The 18,433-nt window shown below is 42.9% G+C and overlaps 1 protein-coding gene across 17 annotated transcripts in view; it reads right to left on the bottom strand.

The window, feature by feature from the left end:
- Positions 1 to 18,433, bottom strand: part of LOC115063394 — a 169,323-nt gene that overhangs the window by 27,063 nt on the left and 123,827 nt on the right. For 16 of the 17 annotated variants that reach the window (XR_003843236.1, XR_003843237.1, XR_003843241.1 and 13 more), the window contains one exon: positions 17,637 to 17,790. The exons of the other annotated variant lie outside the window; for it this stretch is intronic. The gene's annotated coding sequence lies outside the window, so the exon portion shown is untranslated. The remainder of the gene's footprint in view (positions 1 to 17,636; positions 17,791 to 18,433) is intronic. 17 annotated transcript variants of the gene reach the window in all.

Raw genomic sequence — 18,433 nt, 5'->3', positions numbered from 1 at the left:
ACGTGATAAAGGATAGCCAGACTATCTCGAGTTGACAATGGAAGTTTCAGGGTCGACCACATGGTTTAGGCTTTACAAACACTTGAAGTATATAAAAGCTATAAAAGTTACAGGGCTATGGAAGTTTGCGCCAGGGTTCCAGAAAGCCACTGAGGCCAATGTGTAGTAACATCAGAGTCCTTGCAAGGAGGTCATAAAGGTCATCTCATGAAGGTGAACGTGAAGCCCAAGTAGCTATGGAGACCCTAGGATGCTGGAGATGCCAAGACCAAAGAAAGCTTTAGACACAGAGTGGAACTAGCTGAAAAAGAGTTCACATATGTTTTATACAGCAGAGAGGATGCCCAAGGTCATTTTGTCAATAAGTCTAAAATGCTAGACATGGAGTTTCAGGTTTGATGTTTGCCTGCTGAGTTCTAATATTTCCTTGGTCCAATCTTTTCTTGCCGTGGGCCTATCTTTCACTTTCAGAATGGGAGTATTTACTCTGTGCAATTCTGTAGTGGAGGTATGATATTTGATTTTGTTTTGTAGAGCTCACAGTGAACGATTGCCTTAAGTCTTAGAAAAGTCTTTGAATTTTGGACTTTTGGACAGCATTTGGACTGGAAAATGTTAGAGACAGACTAAATGCATTTTGCATTATGAGATGAAAATTAGATTTCTTGGCCAGGGGTAGACTATTAGGACTTTAATTGATATTTGGAGGTATCACAGTGGCACAGGATAGATTGATTATGTTTACCTTCATTGTCAAGCTGACTGAATTTATGATTACCTAGAAGACAAATCTCTGGGTGTGTCTTCCTGAAAACTTTCTTTTGGGGTTAGTAAAACTCACCCTAAATGTGACTGGTACCATATCATGGGCTGGAGTCTTCAAGTGAATAAAAAGGGAACAGCAAGCAGTGCCCAGGTATTCCTCTCCCTCTGCTTCCTGACTGTGGATGTAGGTGACGTCACACCCATGCCGCCATGCTTTCTCTACTATGATGGACTGCATCCTCATTTTGAGCCAACACAAAACCCTCTTTCTTTATGTTGCTGCTGTTACACATTTTCTCATAGAAGTTTCGTCACAAACACAGCACACAACCATCATGCTTAGATGTGACTCTTGCAGGGGGGCATCTTGTCACGTCATGTTTGTATTCTGAAAGCTTAGCAAAGACGCTGACAAAGACACTGAAGAGTAGTTTTATATTGACTGAGTAGATTAATAAATGCTTTAAATGAATGGAAGGAACAATTAATAATTACTTTTTTAAGGGAAGAAACTGATTTTACAGAACAGACTCACTTGAAAGGAAAAAAAATTCAATATTATCCAAGATTAAGAAGAAAATAAGTTTTACATACAAGCATAACAATTATAGCTAATATGAGCATTATCTATTTAGGAAATGTTTTTCTAAGTAACCTCCATGGGGGGGGGTCAAAGACCTTATACCTATTATTCTTTGTCCTGTCTCCAGTACCTAACACACTGTCCACGACATGCACTCAGTAAATATTTTGAAATGGCTGAATGCATAAAGAAATGAACACATACATCCATGAAGATTGTACCCTTAACCAGGTAAGTCATATAAAGGTATAACTTGATTATAAATGCAAAGTCTAGACTAACCAGCAAAAAAGTCACCAACACTAGAAAAACAGCCCATAGTGCACACCAAGACCTATCAGCATCAGCTCACAAGATCCACGTCATTACCCTGTTTATATAGGAAATGAGTAAACATTACTTGAGGACGCTAAAGCCTCAGAGGAAGTAGATGAGGATACATGGATGTCTCTAAACTGGCTGAACTATGAAAAGGCCTTTGTAAATTGGTTAATGAGAGAAACAGGAAGAACGGTTCCTGATGATGAAGGAGCCGAGACTACAAAAAGTATGCTGCTTGAGAAGAAGACAAACATAAACACAATTTTAATTTTTTTGAGACAGGGTATGGCTTCTGGAGTCCAGGTTAGCCTCAAGCTAACTCACAGTCTTCCTATCACAGCCTCCTAAACACGTGAAAATATTTTTTGAAGAGGTATTGGAATGACCTGAATATTTTGTCTCCTTCAAATTCATACATCAGACTCTGTTCCTTAAAATGGTATCTAGAAATAGGAGTTTGGGGGAGATGATTAGCTCCCAGGTCTAGGGCTCTTTAAGAATGCTCCCTAAAGAAACCCACTCACCTCTTGGGTCACATGTAGACCCACTGAGAAGGTTCCATTCTTTTTTTTTAAAAGATTTATTTATTTTATTTATATGAGTACACTGTTGCTCTCTTCAGATACACTAGAAGAAGGCATTGGATCCCATTACAGATGGTTATAAGCCAACATGTGGTTGCTGGGAATTGAACTCAGGACCTCTGGAAGAGTAGTCAGTGCTCTTAACCGCTGAGCCACCTCTCCAGCCCTGAAGGTTCTACTCTTGACCCAGAAAGCAGACACCAAAGTTGCTGGGTTCTCCTCCTCCAAAATGGCGAGACACAATGTCTGTTACTCATTCAACTGACAGGGTTTCGTTATGGTAGCCCCACTGCACTAATATGGATATGAGAGTAATTCTTTAATTGTTCATAACACCTTTATATTCTCCTAGGTCTTTGTTTGGCTAGATAATCTATGTGGCTTCATGCAGATCCCAAGCTAGCGTTTCTATGGGGATCATCAGGTAAAGGCAGCTAGGTGCAAACCCAAGAGCATTTCACAGCCAACATCTCTATGCCATCTTAGTCCAGGTATCTGGAAGCTGTAGAGAGGCCTATGAAAAAACAAGTAAGTTCCCATTTGAACTGATTCACAGTAATCATGAGATAGATGCTGATGTTGGAATATATATTTTTCCCTAAAATGACCAAGAGACAAGTGTATGGTCTCAGTGTAGAATGAACCAAAAATGGTAGAATATTTATATGGACACTTGTTTTGGGCTACATAGAAGGTCAAGACGATATGCTTGCCTGAGAAACCCTCTGTGGCAGAAACTGATAAGAGTTAGGAATTCAGCTTTTGCCTACCCTTCCTAACTTCTCTGGAAGTTGGTCAGGGTCACTGACCACTGTTGGTAATTAGATGCTAATGGGTGCCAACTTCCTTGCCTTGTCATTATACAGATCCCTATGGGGCTGTTCTCTAAAGGCCTCCTGCCCCACTGGCTGAATGCAAGTAACCTTGGGGAAGATGGAGCCACAGGTTGGAAGAAGTCTGTGTCCCTGAGTTACTAGATAGCCCCTCTTCTAAGTCATACCGGATTATGAGAATGGTGGTACACTGGTACTGGGTCAACTCACTGAAACTTGAAGATCAGTTGCTGTAATCTGACCAATGGACCCTATTTCCCAACTTTCCTCTGGGTCATGGTAGGAAGAGAGAGGAGTAAGTCTCTGGGGCCTCAGACAATCTAGACAAACGGAGTAGTCCAACGGCTGGGGAGCTGGTTCAGGGGCCAAGAGCACTTGGTGCAGGAAACCTGAGTATTCTCAGCACCTACATGGGGTATAGCTCCCATTCCAGGGCATCTGGCACCCTCTGGCCTCCATGGGCACCAGGTATGCACATGGTACACTTACATGCAGGCAGGCAAAACACTCATACACATGAAATAAATCTTTTTATTTTCTAAGAGAAGGTATTTGGTACCAACATCAACATTAAATGTTATAGTATCTGCCAGATTCCGGAATAAAATCTAGAGGCCTTAGACATTCCTATGGGACCATAGAGACTACCTGTGCTCCTCTACCCAAACCATTAAGTGCCCCCCTGGACATGTTTATACCCTTGAGAACAGTAAGCAGCCATCGCCAAACAGCGGCCACGTGAATCCCCAACATGACCGATTGATTTCATATTATTTAGAGTCTAAATAAAGCCATATTTAATCCTACTTGTTTCTGCCTTTGTTTTTTATTTTGTCTGAACATGCTGATTAAGAAGAACAAATAAATTGTTAAGCAACTTTATGTCCAAGAGTGTATTATTTTTTAAGTGATTATAAGATGTGGTTAGGCACAGTCCTAAAGGACAATTAGGGGACCCAAACATCATGTTGAAAATGAGACCTTTGGGTACTTGCCTGAAGATGTTATGAGGAAACATTTGTTTACTTACCAACTTTGAGATTTAAGTCTGTCTTCAAGTAGCCTCAAGGTATTAAGAACAATAAATAATAATGTGCTGACGGAAAACATTAAAAAACAAACTTGTTACAGTCTTTCAAATAATAAAGGATCAACTCGGCTTAGATCGGAGCACAAGCTCCAACACTATCCTGCCTGCACTGTTGAACACTAAGCTCAAAGTTGGAGTGTGGGAGTCATCTCTGGAGTGGTGGTCTACCAAGACTCTAGAGGGCGGTGGCAAGGGCTCCAGAGAATGCTAGTGAGGTCCTGCTTCTCAGAGCTTACCTGACCTGCTGAGTGGAAGGTGGTAACTGGCCTTTCTCTCTCAGGTAAGTGAGAGAGAGGGATGAACTCTGAGAGAGCAGAGGCTCAGGGTACAGGGAACGGGGAAAGATGAGGTAAGAGATAGAGAAGCAAGCTCTTACAAGAGTCCCTTTGGACCAAGAAGGACGGAATGCATTGTTCCTCTGGGAAGACAGGTGTGGCTTTGTGTTCTGAGGCTGAGAACTTAGGCTCCAATGTTCTTCTCTTGTGGCATCTTTTTCATGGACTTTATCTGCATCTTGCTTCCTTCCCACTCTTAATCCTAAGTCTATAAGTATCCAGGCAACTGTCACCAGGGTTGTGTCAAAATCAGAGAGAGCTAGAGGCTCATGGCTGTAATTCAGGCACTTGACAGGCTGAAGCAGGAGGAAGTCAGTGAGTTCTGGGACAGCCTGGGCCTTAGACTAAAGAGGGAGCAAGAGGAGGGATAACAAGATGTGACAATGGATAAGTGTTTTCTGCACAAGCCTCCTAACCTGCGTGGGGTCCCCAGAGCCCATGTAAAGGTAGCAGGGAAAACCCAGTGCCACAGAGTCCTCAGAATTCCATCTCTGCACCACAGTCTGCACCCACATATCACACACAATACTCACACATGCAAACACAGTCACAATGAGTAAATGTTAATTAAGATAATAGCAAAAAGCTCACAAAGGGATTGAGTAGTGGAACAGGCGAGCTTCAGCAAGTGCAGTGTGGTCAGGAGAACTGTCTCCAGCATAAGGCCCTGTGTCAACACAGAGGGCATGGGACCTCCCTGCCATTCCTAGTCAGAGCCCTGGGAGTAAACATTTAGTTCCTTCTTCCTTCCTCCCTCCCTCCCTTCCTTCCTTTCTTCCTCCTTTCTTTTTCTTTCTTTCTTTCTTTCTTTCTTTCTTTCTTTCTTTCTTTCTTTCTTTATTTATTTATTTCTTCCTTGTTTTCTCTTTCTCATTGTTTCTTTGTTCATTCACTCTATCTATCTATCTATCTATCTATCTATCTATCTATCTATCTGATACATGGTTTTCCTGTGTATATCATACTGGCCCTAAACTGGGAGTATCTTGCCTCAACCTCCACCACGTTAGAATCATTGTTAAATATATACCTGGCTTAAATGAATATTAAAGGAGTCTGATGCAGCCATGTACACACACACATACAGGGGGTGGGGGAAGCTTAACTATAGATTTTTTATCTATAAATAAACTACATTTATAAAGAAAGTAGGTTGTAGTTTTGTTGTAGGCACTCAATGAATGGGTAACACATATTAGTTGAGATAATCACAGAAAGAAAATATCAGCCTTATGTTATAGATGAAAAAAATGAGGTCCAGAGATGCTTAGGTAAATTGTCCAAGTCTTCTTACTGGAAGCTCAATTCTAGTTGGCCTTGTTTCTACACTTATACTCTTTATTTTATACACTTAATTACATAAGAATCATCATCATCGGTGTTGGTATTGGTATTGGAATTGGTATTGGTATTGGTATTGGTATTGGTATTGGTATTGGTGGTGGTGGTGGTTTTCTTTTGGTTTGGTTTCTGAGGCAGTCTCATGTCGCCCAGGGTAGCCTTGAACTTGCTATGTAGCTGAGAATAACCTTGAGTTTCCAGTCCTCCAGCTGCTCCCTCCCAAGTGCTGGACTATAATAAGCATGTGCCACCATGCCCACCAAGCAACATTGGCAATGGTACCCAGGACTTCTTGGGGCTTCATTCATGCTAGGCAAGCACTCGACCAACGGAGCCACATCCTCATCCCTATTTTGTTTTGTTCAGACAGGATCTTACTAAAAAGTTTCAACCTTGAATGCAATGTCCTCCCAACTCAGTTGTCCTCCGAACTCAGCTTTCCTAGTGCTAGGACTATAGACCTGTAGGACCGCTCTTGGCCCCGGACACCCTACACCAGGCTACACAACAGTTGGTTTCTTCATGTGGGCTATGGCTTTCGCAGTGAGCTTACCTGGTGTACTGTCTCCACACCCTCCAGTCTCGTACCCACCCCTCCCATCGAAGGATGACATTCTTCGTTTTTTCCAGTCAAGCTCTTCCAGCTTTGATGTGGGTGATATATAAAACCTCGCAGGCATTTTAAAGTACTGGATACAGTTCGCATGCTTCTGATACAACCCTCATAGAACCCTGAGAGTCTGGAGAACCTGGCTTAGAAACTGCAGCTGGCAGCTGAAAACGGATGGAAGTTGGCCAGAGGGCAGTTCAGCACCTAGACCCAGGCACAGCCTGTCCCTCCCTCCCTGGGAGTCTTCCATTCCTTTGATTCCAGTGAGTGTCATAACCACAGGCTGATGCGAAGCAGAAGGAACCTTCTAGAAAACAAAGTTTGCTAGTGGAAATAAGGAGAATCAGGGGAGCACACCAGTCCACTGCATTGATGGAGCGGGAGAAGGGCGGAGGCAGGAGGAGGAGTATGGGGGAGCACTAACAGGGGAGGACAAAAAAGGAAGCAAGCTTTAGACTATGGGGCCTTGCTGGGTAGTCTCCCAACAATTAACACCCATCAATTAACAGTCCTAAATAGACATGAGATGTGTGGACAGGCAGAACCCATTGGATTGCTACTTACAAGGGATTAGTCCCTCAAAGAGAATCTAAAATACAAAAACAAAAACAAAACAAAACAATAAACAACAAAAAACCCCAACAAAACAACTTTTCTATCTGGTTAGTAACTTGTTGAATCAATATTCTTTAAAAGTTACCCAAGGCATGGAAAAGAAGGTAGACGGCATAACTCTAGTTGCAAATTAAAAAAATACAAGCCTAACCAGTATCTCAAGGTCTAACTCTGTTCCTCTGCGCAGAAAACTCACAACAACCGCCTAGCTGACAAAAACAACCTAACAAAACCAAATGAGAACATAGAAACAGATAGACAATAGTAACCAAAGGGGGCCCCCAGGGATCCAGAGATCCAGGGCAACCTCCTGGCAGAGGCTAGCTGACATAAGGATTTAACTGCTCTGAAACAAAGTATTTATTTGGAGATAAACAAAACAAAACAAAACAAAACTTGTTCCCCTCCCCAACCCCTAGGGAGATCCAGAATTTTTAGTTTTAAAACAACAATGAAGTTCTTAATTCTACAAAAGTTCACTGAGACAGCTCTCCCAGCAGCTAACAGTCAAGAGATGAACGAGGAAGAACGGGTATATATTTTCCCCTTGTTCTAAAATCGGTGGTGCATAGGAAACAACTGAAAATCTCTTTACTTGCTATTCAAATACAAGTGCTTCCTTAATTTCTAAATTCCAGAACACAATGTGATCTGTCAAGGCAGAGGGGCCACACTTATTTTAGAACTTTGCAGAAACAGTTCTCTAATACCCGAATTCCCTAAGTGTACTGTCATTAGTTAAGAATTAGCAAAAAGTAAAATAAAAAAAAAGTATTTTGTCTATGGTCAAATTCTGGTTAACGACCAGGTCGGGGGAACCTTCTGAGGAGCCAAAGTACACACAGTCCCTCCCAGACCTCATAGTTCCTGCTCTGTGCTGATTCCCCAGCTCCCACTGGGACCAACTGGAGCTTCAGTATGGTGTCTACTTCAGAAAGTGATGCCTTAGTGTCTCTCTCTCTCTCTCTCTCTCTCTCTCTCTCTCTCTCTCTCTCTCTCTCTGTGTATGGGTATATACATACGTGTGAGTGAGTGTGTGTGTGTGTGTGTGTGTGTGTGTGTATCCTTTCTCCTCTTCCTCAGCCTTCTGTGTTTGTTTGTTTCTTTGTTTGCTTTTCACAATGTTCTCTCATAGCCAAGTTGTTTTCTTGAACTCCAGTTCTTTCCATTTCCACATCTCAGGTGCTGGGATTTCAGGTCTATATCACCACATACCGCTTATCCATCTATTCTCTCTAAGATAAAGACTATATCTTAGGTGCCAGGCAAATCCCACAGCTCTCGACATGAGTATTTAATGCAGAATTTAATTTTTTTTCAATGCAATCATCAAATCTCATCTTTCAAAACCTATCTAATAAGCTACTATCTCCTTAACCCAGAGACTCAGTATTAGCCTCATCAATTGTGAGACATCTAGAAATTATGTTTGACCTATAATAATGATATAGTAGGAACCACATAGAATTACCCAGAGAACTCTACCCAAGTGTGTACCTGACTTTTATTGTGCCTTTAGCTCTAACTTCCAGTTTACAAGAAACACAGAGAACAGGTTTAGTGGTGGCATAAAGAAGCAATCAGATAATAGAGATCACGGGACATTCCATGGAACGATCAGATGGGACTCAACAAGAAATTGATGTCATGAGAATGCAATGCATGTGAACGTGGAATGAGGAGACAAGGCCAGAGACAAAGAGTCTTAAGTCACCTGGTTGAAATATGTGACCTTGTGTGTGTTAAATAGAATAGTAAGCTATTCAGAGGGAAGAAAAAATTAGGAATTACTCTTTGTGGGTACAGTTACCGTTTGGAAATAGAGGCGGTATTACATGGTATTTTCAAGGTGCTTAATGCCATTGAACTGTCTGGGTAAAACAGGGAGCTTTTAGATTACATACAATTTACTACAATTTAAAAAAGAATATTTTAGTGGTCAGATAAGGAGATTCAAAATGTAGATAGAGAGTTAATGATGTTAAAAATTGTGTGGCTCTTGTTAGGCGTGATAGTAGAGTTGGCAGTTCACCTCACCTTTCAGAACTGAATGTTGAAATATTCAGGCCACCTATAAATGTCATTTAAAGGATACACATAAGCTTATCTTCCTTTGGAAAGGAGGAACATGAAGACTATATTGCAAAGGTTTTGCAAGCATTTGGTCTGCACGATAGATGCTGTGTGTTCACCGGGTACTCCCTGTCTGACTGCACGGGAGAGAGCAGGGCAGGACAGAGCCCTCTCCAGATGCTCCAGGTGGAAATACTGGGCAGGACAATGTAGGTCCACACAGCATTTGCATTCATTTCAAATTCAAAGAGGAAAAGTTAAAGGGTAGAGGGAAGATTTCAGCCCAACATTAGCCTATGTGTTGAGTCTGTAAGCAGAGTTGCTGCCCTTAGCTGTAACTAGCGCCTTAACTATCCACAACTTCCTTCAAGGGTTGAGCAAGTTAATTATACTGAAAAGATCAGACCATTGCACTTCTGGGAACTAACAGAGAGGGAACAGACTGTTCCAAGGCACCCTGCAGATCAGTTTCCTTTAAAGAATCACTATGCCACACGCAAGTCACTATGTCACATCTCTTCCAGGCGGTCACGCGCTTCACCTCCAACCTCAGGCCTTTCCATGGACACACGTGTACCAAATCCCGGCTAGCAGTGATCTCAGAACAGAAGGGAAGGGAAGGAAAAACTCACCACACATATTGCTGTTAGAGTAAGTCTCTGGGGAGTGTAACTGACGGCTTTCCCCTGTCCCACACTGATAAAATCTACAAAGCTCTTCATCCACACAAACAGCTGTAACTTTGACATAAAACACAACTCACTTTAATAATTACACAATGTCTTTCTGGGTAAAAAATTTTACTTGAAATCTTGAAATGTGCAGATTCCTCTAATGGAAGCATGTCCTCATGTGTTCCCTGGCTGGTTATAAAAGCATCCCAACACATTTATAGATGACAATGTCATGTCACAGTGTCAGAAGGCTGCATTTGTCAGATGGATGCATTTCACAAAATTTCAGGTGTGTTTGCCCATTCCCTCACCAAATCCTGGCCCCAACATGCATATGTTGATATACTTACAGCAATTTACCATGATTTTTAAACTTCTGGTACACTTTTTTTTTTTAATGTAGTTAATTGCACAGAAAGTTTCCCATTTAACTGTGTAATCCAATGGCATCAGCATCTAGGGCACTTCTCTTCTCAGTTACTGTATTTTCAATTCTACAATTCCTCTTTTTTAAAAGTAATTCCTGTCTTTACATTTATACTGACAATTCACTAGCACTGATGATTCCTACCTAGTGAGACATTGTCTTCAGGCTCTCTCTCCCTCTCTTCTGCAAGCACAGTCTTCTTTGATCTTTGAACATATAACATCTGCCTTGAAGTCTTCATCTAAGTCCAACTCTGCCCCACCTTCTAAGCAGTTGTCATCGACTCCTGTTGCCTCAGTGTATATGAGACATATATTACCCTTTCTGGTTTTGCGGTTACAAACTAGTTGGTTTCAATAGTATTTTGTACCAAGGCTGATTACTGACTCTTTTGATATAAAGCTTACGATCATTCATTTCTTTGGTGAAGTGGCTGGACTCTTTGGGTGAGGGTAAGCATTGTCTCCATGGAGCAAAGCCTCTGGTGTTACTGTCAGAAGGTCTATATTCAGTCACTCCAGGATGGTGGTGCTTTCAGGACATCTGACCGTGTCTGTCTGTCCATCACTCCCTCCCTTTGTGTCCCTTTCCTTTTCCTTTCAGGTTTCTGCCTCTAGTGAGATGATCTCCAGCTATTAGGCTCCACACCTTACCATCTCATTGCACTGTCCTTTCCCACAATGCTCTGGAGCATAAGTTGCTCCACACGTTGATCCACCTACCTGCAAGCACCTTTGCAGTTGTTTTTGAGGTCAGTCTTCAAGATTTGTCCTGAGCCGTGAAGGCTCTTTCTTTCCCTTTTTTTCTCTAGTAAACCGACCAACCTAAAGTTTGTGGAGCCACCAATTCCCACCTTGTTGCTCATTACATAAGTCTTTATTGTTCTAAGAACTGACTTCAGGGTGAACTCCATACCCTCTTCCAAACACAGTTAGCTTCCATTCACCAGTGCTCTCTGTCCTTATAACCTGCCCCTTTCCTTACACGAAGTCTCTAGGACTCTCCTCTGGGACCCGGGTACTCACTGTCCATTTTCCATTTCTCTTGGACCAATGGCCCCGCTCTATGAAAAGAGCACTGGGTGGGAACAGTAACCTCTGGTTTGGGTTTTGGTTTTTCTTTGTAGAGACCCTATCACATGCAACGTAGTGTGGATGCAATTGGTACCAGTTTTCTGAGACCCCCTCACCTAAGTGGAGGCTTAGACAGAAATGAAGTGCACCTTTTGGCTGCACTTTTTGGAGAATAGGGTGGAATTTAGCACCTACAGTAAGGATGTGTCAAGAATAAGATACTGTAGACCTTGCTTAACAAGAGCCCTGACTTCCTGGGCAGGTTAGAACTCACAACAACCTAGGTTGGACAGGTGGCAGGGAGGGAGGGAGCAGCAGCGTGTGGTTCAGATGCCGTAAACTCCCTCTTTGGCTGAACTTTAGTAGATTTTCTTAAATAAATGATTATTTGCCATACACCCTTAGGAAACCTTCCAGAGACTCTGAATGATTGCTTTCACAATATGAATGTTTTGGTGACAGGGGACTGTACAGCTCCTCACAGCATCACTCTGGAAATTGCCTCCTAATAGGATCTTAATAGCTATAAACATTGTCTTGACTGCTAATAATGTCTTCCTGCGCTTCCCTCCAGGGTTCAGGCTCTGATAAATGGAAGTGGATTTGGAGACAAAGTACGCTTGACATCCCAGACCAAATGAACAGGCCTTGAGGACTGCACAGAATACCACAGATACTGACCAAAACAAACCAGAGTATCTACGAACTCCTAAATGTCTTCCTGGTGTTTAGAGTAATGGTACATGAGGCAGTCAGCCCCCTCTTACTTGAGTTCTCGGGAATGGTTTATTAAAGTATTTCTCACTAAGTTTCCCAAAACATGGTGTGAGACTTAGATTGGATTTTTACAGTAGACCAGTTCTCATCAAATCAGTCCTGTTCCTTCTCTTTTGTTATTAGCACCATATATCCTTGAGGTGTCTGCTTGAACTTTAGGGATTAAAGTAGCCCCTGCTACTTAGGAGCTATGAACTACAGACTGAGCCTTGGTCTAGATGATTGTGAGGGTTAGTGTTGTCAGCTTGCAGACATTGAGAATCACCTGGAAGATGGGCTTCTGGGCATGCCTGTGGGAGACACTCTTGATTAGATCAGTTGAGGTGAGAAGACCACTGTGGGTAGCACTGTTCCCTAAGCTGGGTTCTGAACTGAATGAAATGAGAAAATGAAACTGAGTACAAGCATCCATCAATGTCTGCTTCTAATTGTAAATATGAGAGAACCAACTGTGTCAAGCTCCTGCTGTCTTGACTTCCCCACCATGATGGACTGTGTACTTGAACAGTGAGCCAAAATAAGCCCCTCGTCCCTGAAGTTGCTTTTGTCAGGATATTTTACCACAGCAACAGGGAATAGTAAATAAGACAATATTCTAAACACATCGATCTTGTTGTTGGACAAATAAGCAAAGCCACAGATCCATGAGGTTTTAATTTGTGAAAATTAGGAAATTTTGATTGTCTAGTAGTATCTAGTCTTCTACATTTAAATAATGTCTCATGATCTGATAGGTTATCCATCCCAAGTAGTCAGTCTTAAACACATGTATATACAAGCAACACTATACGTACTCAGTAAGTCCTATGAATGTGTATCTGTATATCGTGCATGCATAATATAAAGTTACATATGCAGAATAAAGAATAGGTCATGAATTTGTGAGAGAGTGGAAGGTACAGGAGGCACTAGAAGTGAGAGAGAAAGGGGTGGAAATAATGTAGATTCAGAACTCATTTATGAGATTATCAAAATATTTAAGGTAAAATATATTTAGTACCAAATGAATAATTACAAATATTTATTATGTGGAATATAATCTTTGTAATATATACACATTACAAAATAGCCAAACTGAACTGGTAAACATGAATTACTTAATGCAACTGTCATTTTTCTATGGTGATAAGATACATGATTTGCTCTTTTCTGGTCTTCATATGTAGATGTATAAGAGCAACAGTAACTTGACTCAGTGGGTTATTAAAAAACCAAGAGGAAGATGTTTAGTCAGCAGGAGAAACTGTTGGGGAGTCCTGAGGAGATTTGGAGGGGGAGGGCTGGGATGGGTATGTTCAAAACATTGTATACATGTATGAAATTCTTGAAGAATAAATTTAAAGTATAAAAATGTATGTTCTCTCTCAAGCACTAACATTATTTTGTCATTTAAACTGAAGCTGGTTCCTAGATAGTTCCTCCCATGATTACATCCCACTAATTTTAGAACTTAGTTTGCCTTTAACAAGACTCTGCAAAGACCCCATGGCCTGGACATAATTTATACTGACTTTTTAGCGTTGCTTACAGCCTTTCAAATACCTTGCAGACAAAAGGAGTCGCTTCCATCAGTTTAAGAAGTTAAAATCAATCTCCTCCCGAGATCAGGTTTATCAAGGTCACCCATTGTAAAAGGACATTTATGAGAACACCTGTCACCCCATGTCTGAAATAATAGCAACTGACCAAAACAAGCTCAACCCAGTTTTCTCACCAGCAGTGACCTAACTGTATTAGTTGCTCATTACTGTGACAAAACGTAAAGGCAACTTAATGAAGGAAGAGCTTACAGTTCTAAAGGACACAGTCCACAAGGACGGGAAGGCGCAGCAGCAGGTGCTTGAGGTGGGCGGTCCCACTGCACCCACAGTCAGAATGCAGAGACAGATGGATGCCTGTGTTTAGCCTCAGATGATCCCAGCCCCTGGGGTGGTACCACCTGCCTTGAGGGTGAATCTTCCCCTCAGTAAAGCTGATCTAGATAACCTCTCACTGGCAGAGCCATGCTGATTCTAAATCCCACCAACTAAGATTAACAGTCACACTATCCATCATTCTGCCAGCAGAAATCTCTGCAGGAAGGCCACACTGTTCAATATCTTTAAGGCATGCTATATAATCGGTTGTTTCCTGTAGAATCACTCATATACTCGAGTGCCAAGGACTTGGCCTCAGTCAGCCCCCCTCAATCCGTGGGAATCAGAGTCTCAGACAGACGGGCATAGAGTCAGCAAGAATTGACAGACAGACACAGACACGAGAGAGTGTGCTGGATCTGAATGTAATGTCCAAATGAACACCAGATTTTTTTATACAGAAGAAAATCAAGAAAAGCCAGGTAAACACATCTGCCAAGTTACAGTGACACAAAACAAAAGGGATGTATACATCAAAAGATGGTGGGGACCAGGCCATGTTTATCAATTAAAATGGAGCCAGGTGAATGCTCTGATGCAATGCTAGTCTATTGTTAAACCCACCACCAGGGGTTCTTTAGTAAATACTTGATTAATGCTATTCCTCTGGGCCTAGTGAAGAAAGTTGCATCAAACCCACCTATTTCCAAGGCAATTGTGTATTCCTGTGTTTGGGTGTGACTCGGCTATTGTCCTAAGTAATCACTATGCAGACTAGCCCTGAGCTTTTCCAGCTCTGTTCTTTGTAATGACTAATTAGTTTCAGTGTCTCTACTAGAAGTGAATTTGAATGTTACTGAATAGGTAACATTCTTACTGAATTCCAAGCTCACTGTCCCGCTTCAAGGATTTTCTAGGAACCCTTGGAACACGGTGGAGGCTTAGTTATATGTCAAAAATCAATCTTTAAAGGCACTAATAATAAAATAAAAATGAAAGAGAGCACATGGACTCATACACCAGACTAATGAGGGGACAGGGTTTGAGTATATGAGTTATGGGAATGCCAAGGTTCCAGGAGGCATAGTTTCCTTCAAACTCTTTGCCTCGTGAGGGCTTCCAGGCCTTTCGGCCTGTCAAGCAGACTTCACTGGAGTGGGCATAGCACTGGAGGCTTGGTTCCCAGTGTGGTGGTATTGAGGTGGTGGGGCCTACCAACAAATAATCAGAACATAGGGATATTTCCCATGTAAGCAGATTGATCCTGCTTTACTGAATCCCACCTTGCCATGTGACCTCCTCTACATGCACACCCACTATTGTGAAGCCATCTACAATGAGGTCCAACAGACCAAGCAGATGCCAGTATCATGCTCTTGAATAACTAGATCCCTGTGCTAAATAATACAGAATATCCTGCCTCCAGTATTTTGTTATAGTAACACAAAATGAACTGATGTATAGTTTAATGGAGAGTTGCGACTTAACCAAAATAAAATTATGGAAGTAATAGTAATGAAGGATGCACAAAATTGTAAGCATAGTTTTTTTTAATAAAAATTCTTTTCTTTTAAGATTTATTTATTTATTATATGTAAGTACACTTTAGCTGTCTTCAGACACTCCAGAAGAGGGCGTCAGATCTTGTTATGGATGGTTGTGAGCCACCATGTGGTTGCTGGTGTTAGCACCAGGATACTCCAAGCCCCACCTAACCATGTGACCCTTGACCTGCGTTGCTAGGACAACGACCTGACCTTCAATCCCACAATCCACTTGGCTCAGTTCCCGCCCTCACTGGTGTGACATCATTTTTAGTATAAAATAGGAAGCCAACCCCTCCTCTCTCTCTCTCTCTCTCTCTCTCTCTCTCTCTCTCTCTCCCTCTCCCTCTCCTTCTCCTCTTCTCTAACCTTCTACCGGCTTCGCCGCTCCCCTATTCCCGCATAATAAACCTCTCCCACGTGGAGCACCTTGGCCTGGTTTGCTGCTTGGTTTATCCGCTCAAAATATAAAATTGGTGCCAAAACCCGGGAATGATTGATTAAGCAGAAAAAAACAGCAGCCACACCAGCGCCTGGTGTGCCCGAGGGGCACTCAGTGGATGCAGCGGTGTGTACCAAACACGACATCCACAGTAAGATTCCTACTGCCTTGTAGCCAGGTGCTCTCTCTGAGCACAGCAGCTCAGCTTGCAACTTCCCATTCCCCTCTCCAAGCCAGAACTCTTGACAGCCCCACCTCCCACTGGGTTTTTAAATCCCAGTCAAAGGGATCAACCACTATTAAGCCTTTGTCCCCATTCTAGCACCTAAGTGGTTGCCTGAGAAATGACCCAACTGGGGCTCAAGCAAAGGCCAGGGGGGGATGGGAGGGAGGAGCAACTTCCCGCCATTTCCACCACGTGACCCACCACTGTCCTGGGGCACAGAAACTTTAAACCAAGTCAGCTGTGCCATTTCCACGCACCTCATAGGCCAGGCTTCCACGCTCCCATTTTACCAGTTCGCTAAAACTCTCATGCAGACACCAGCATACTATTGGCAGGACCTGTCAGTGGGGAGTAGCCTCCAGTTCATGGAANAGAGCCTAGCCAGCTCTGCCCAAGGACTAAGAGGCTAGACCCCAGCTGACATAGCAGAGACACCGCCCACGATCTTGCTCTCTCAGAAGTTGCTCTTTCTGTACAGGCCACCAGAAGGTTGGGTCCCCAGCAGGTTGGCTGAAATCCCTGGCCAGGGTGGAGCACTTCCCACAGTAAGTCTGGTACTTACTGGGTAGCCACTAGAGGTCCTCGTGACGACTTNGGCACTCTAGCCTGGCTGATTTCCTTTTTGGTTTCTGAGTTGTTCTCAGGACGCTGGTAGAACATACCAGGAACCTCCAGAGCATGGGCAACCACGTTTCCTCAGAGAAAACTTGGAGTCCTTAAAGTTCACGCCTCCTTTAAAGGCATCAAAATTGATATCTCTTTGCAATAAAGTCTGGACTCAGTACTCACTAGATAATGGTTCTCAATGGCCAATTAATGGCACCTTAGACCCAGTTGTTTTAAGGGATCTTAATACATACTGCCAGCAAGCCGGTAAATGGGAAGAGGTTATCTATGCAAAATCCAAAATCATTCATCTATCTTCGTTCCAATTCTGCTATGTGTTCTTCCTGCGGTCCAACTCAACTCCTATTAGCCATGAACCCTGTACAACTCCCACTGGATGATACTACATTACTGGATCCAGATTATGAACCACTTCCTTTCTGCCGTAGGCCTGCTTCTGTGCCATTTAGAACCCAAACTGCCACCTCGGCTTCCCCCCCACGAGACTCCCCAGGGCCTGTCACCCCCAGCTCTCCCCCTCCTTCTGCACCAACTGTAGATTCCTCCAAACATTCTACCTTGGCACTTACTTTCACACCACCTATCACTCACTCTAAGGCCACCACCAAAAGGCTCTCCACCCCTAGAAGAACCTGACCCAGCAACTGTCCTTCCCTTAAGGGAGGCTGCAGGGGTAGATGGTCTGTTCAGAGTGCACATCCCCTTCTCACTATGTAAACTCTCTCAGATAGAGAAGAGATTGGGCTCCTACATTTCTAATCCCTCTTCCTTTATCAAAGAATTCCAGTATATCACTCAGTCGTACAGCTTGACTTTTCATGATATACACATGATACTTACTAACAATTTGCTTCTTGAGGAACGCAAGTGAGTTTGGGAACAAGCAAGAGCACATGCAGATGAGATTCACCAAACAGATAGAGCACATCCAATCGGAGCGGAGACAGTGCCTGACCTGGATCCTCAAAGGAATTATAATTCCGCAGGTGGTACTCTAGACAGAAACAGGTTTGTTATATGTCTTTTGACAGGTCTGAGAAAAGCAGCTTTAAGCTGGCAAATTTTGAAAAACTTCAAGAGGTTATCCAAGATAAACNGGAAAATCCATCTCAGTTTTTAGAACACCTTAAAGGTACTTTATTGCAGTATACCAATGTGGACCCTGAGAACCCAGAGGGTAAACAGCTCTTAATGACTTACTTCTTTTCCCAGAGCTACCCCGACATAAAGGCTATACTTAAAAAAATTGGAGAGGGGACCCCTGACTCCACAGGCAGAAGTCCTGGTGCTGGCCTTCAAAGTGTAAAATGGGAGAGATGAGAGGGTTCACAAGCAGAAGTATAATATGCTGGCAAAGGCTGTCCGACCAGCCCCAGCTGCCATCCCAAGCTCATGGTCCTCTACCCAGAGACCACTGGGCACCTGTTACAGGTGCGGTCGACAAGGTCATTGGGCAAAAGCTTGCCCTAATCCTCGAAAGCTGAGGGGGGCATGCCCTAGGTGCCATCAAGAGGGACATTGGGCTGTTGATTGCCCCCATGTTACGCAAAACAGGGGGGCATCACTCCCAGATAACCCTCCAACCGATCTCCTAGGCTTGGCTATGGCCGACTGACGAAGCCCAGGCTCCTCTGACC

The sequence above is a fragment of the Mus pahari genome, chromosome 2, assembly GCF_900095145.1.
Source record: "Mus pahari chromosome 2, PAHARI_EIJ_v1.1, whole genome shotgun sequence".
Taxonomy (NCBI): domain Eukaryota; kingdom Metazoa; phylum Chordata; class Mammalia; order Rodentia; family Muridae; genus Mus; species Mus pahari.
This window is presented reverse-complemented; position numbering and strand designations above follow the sequence as displayed.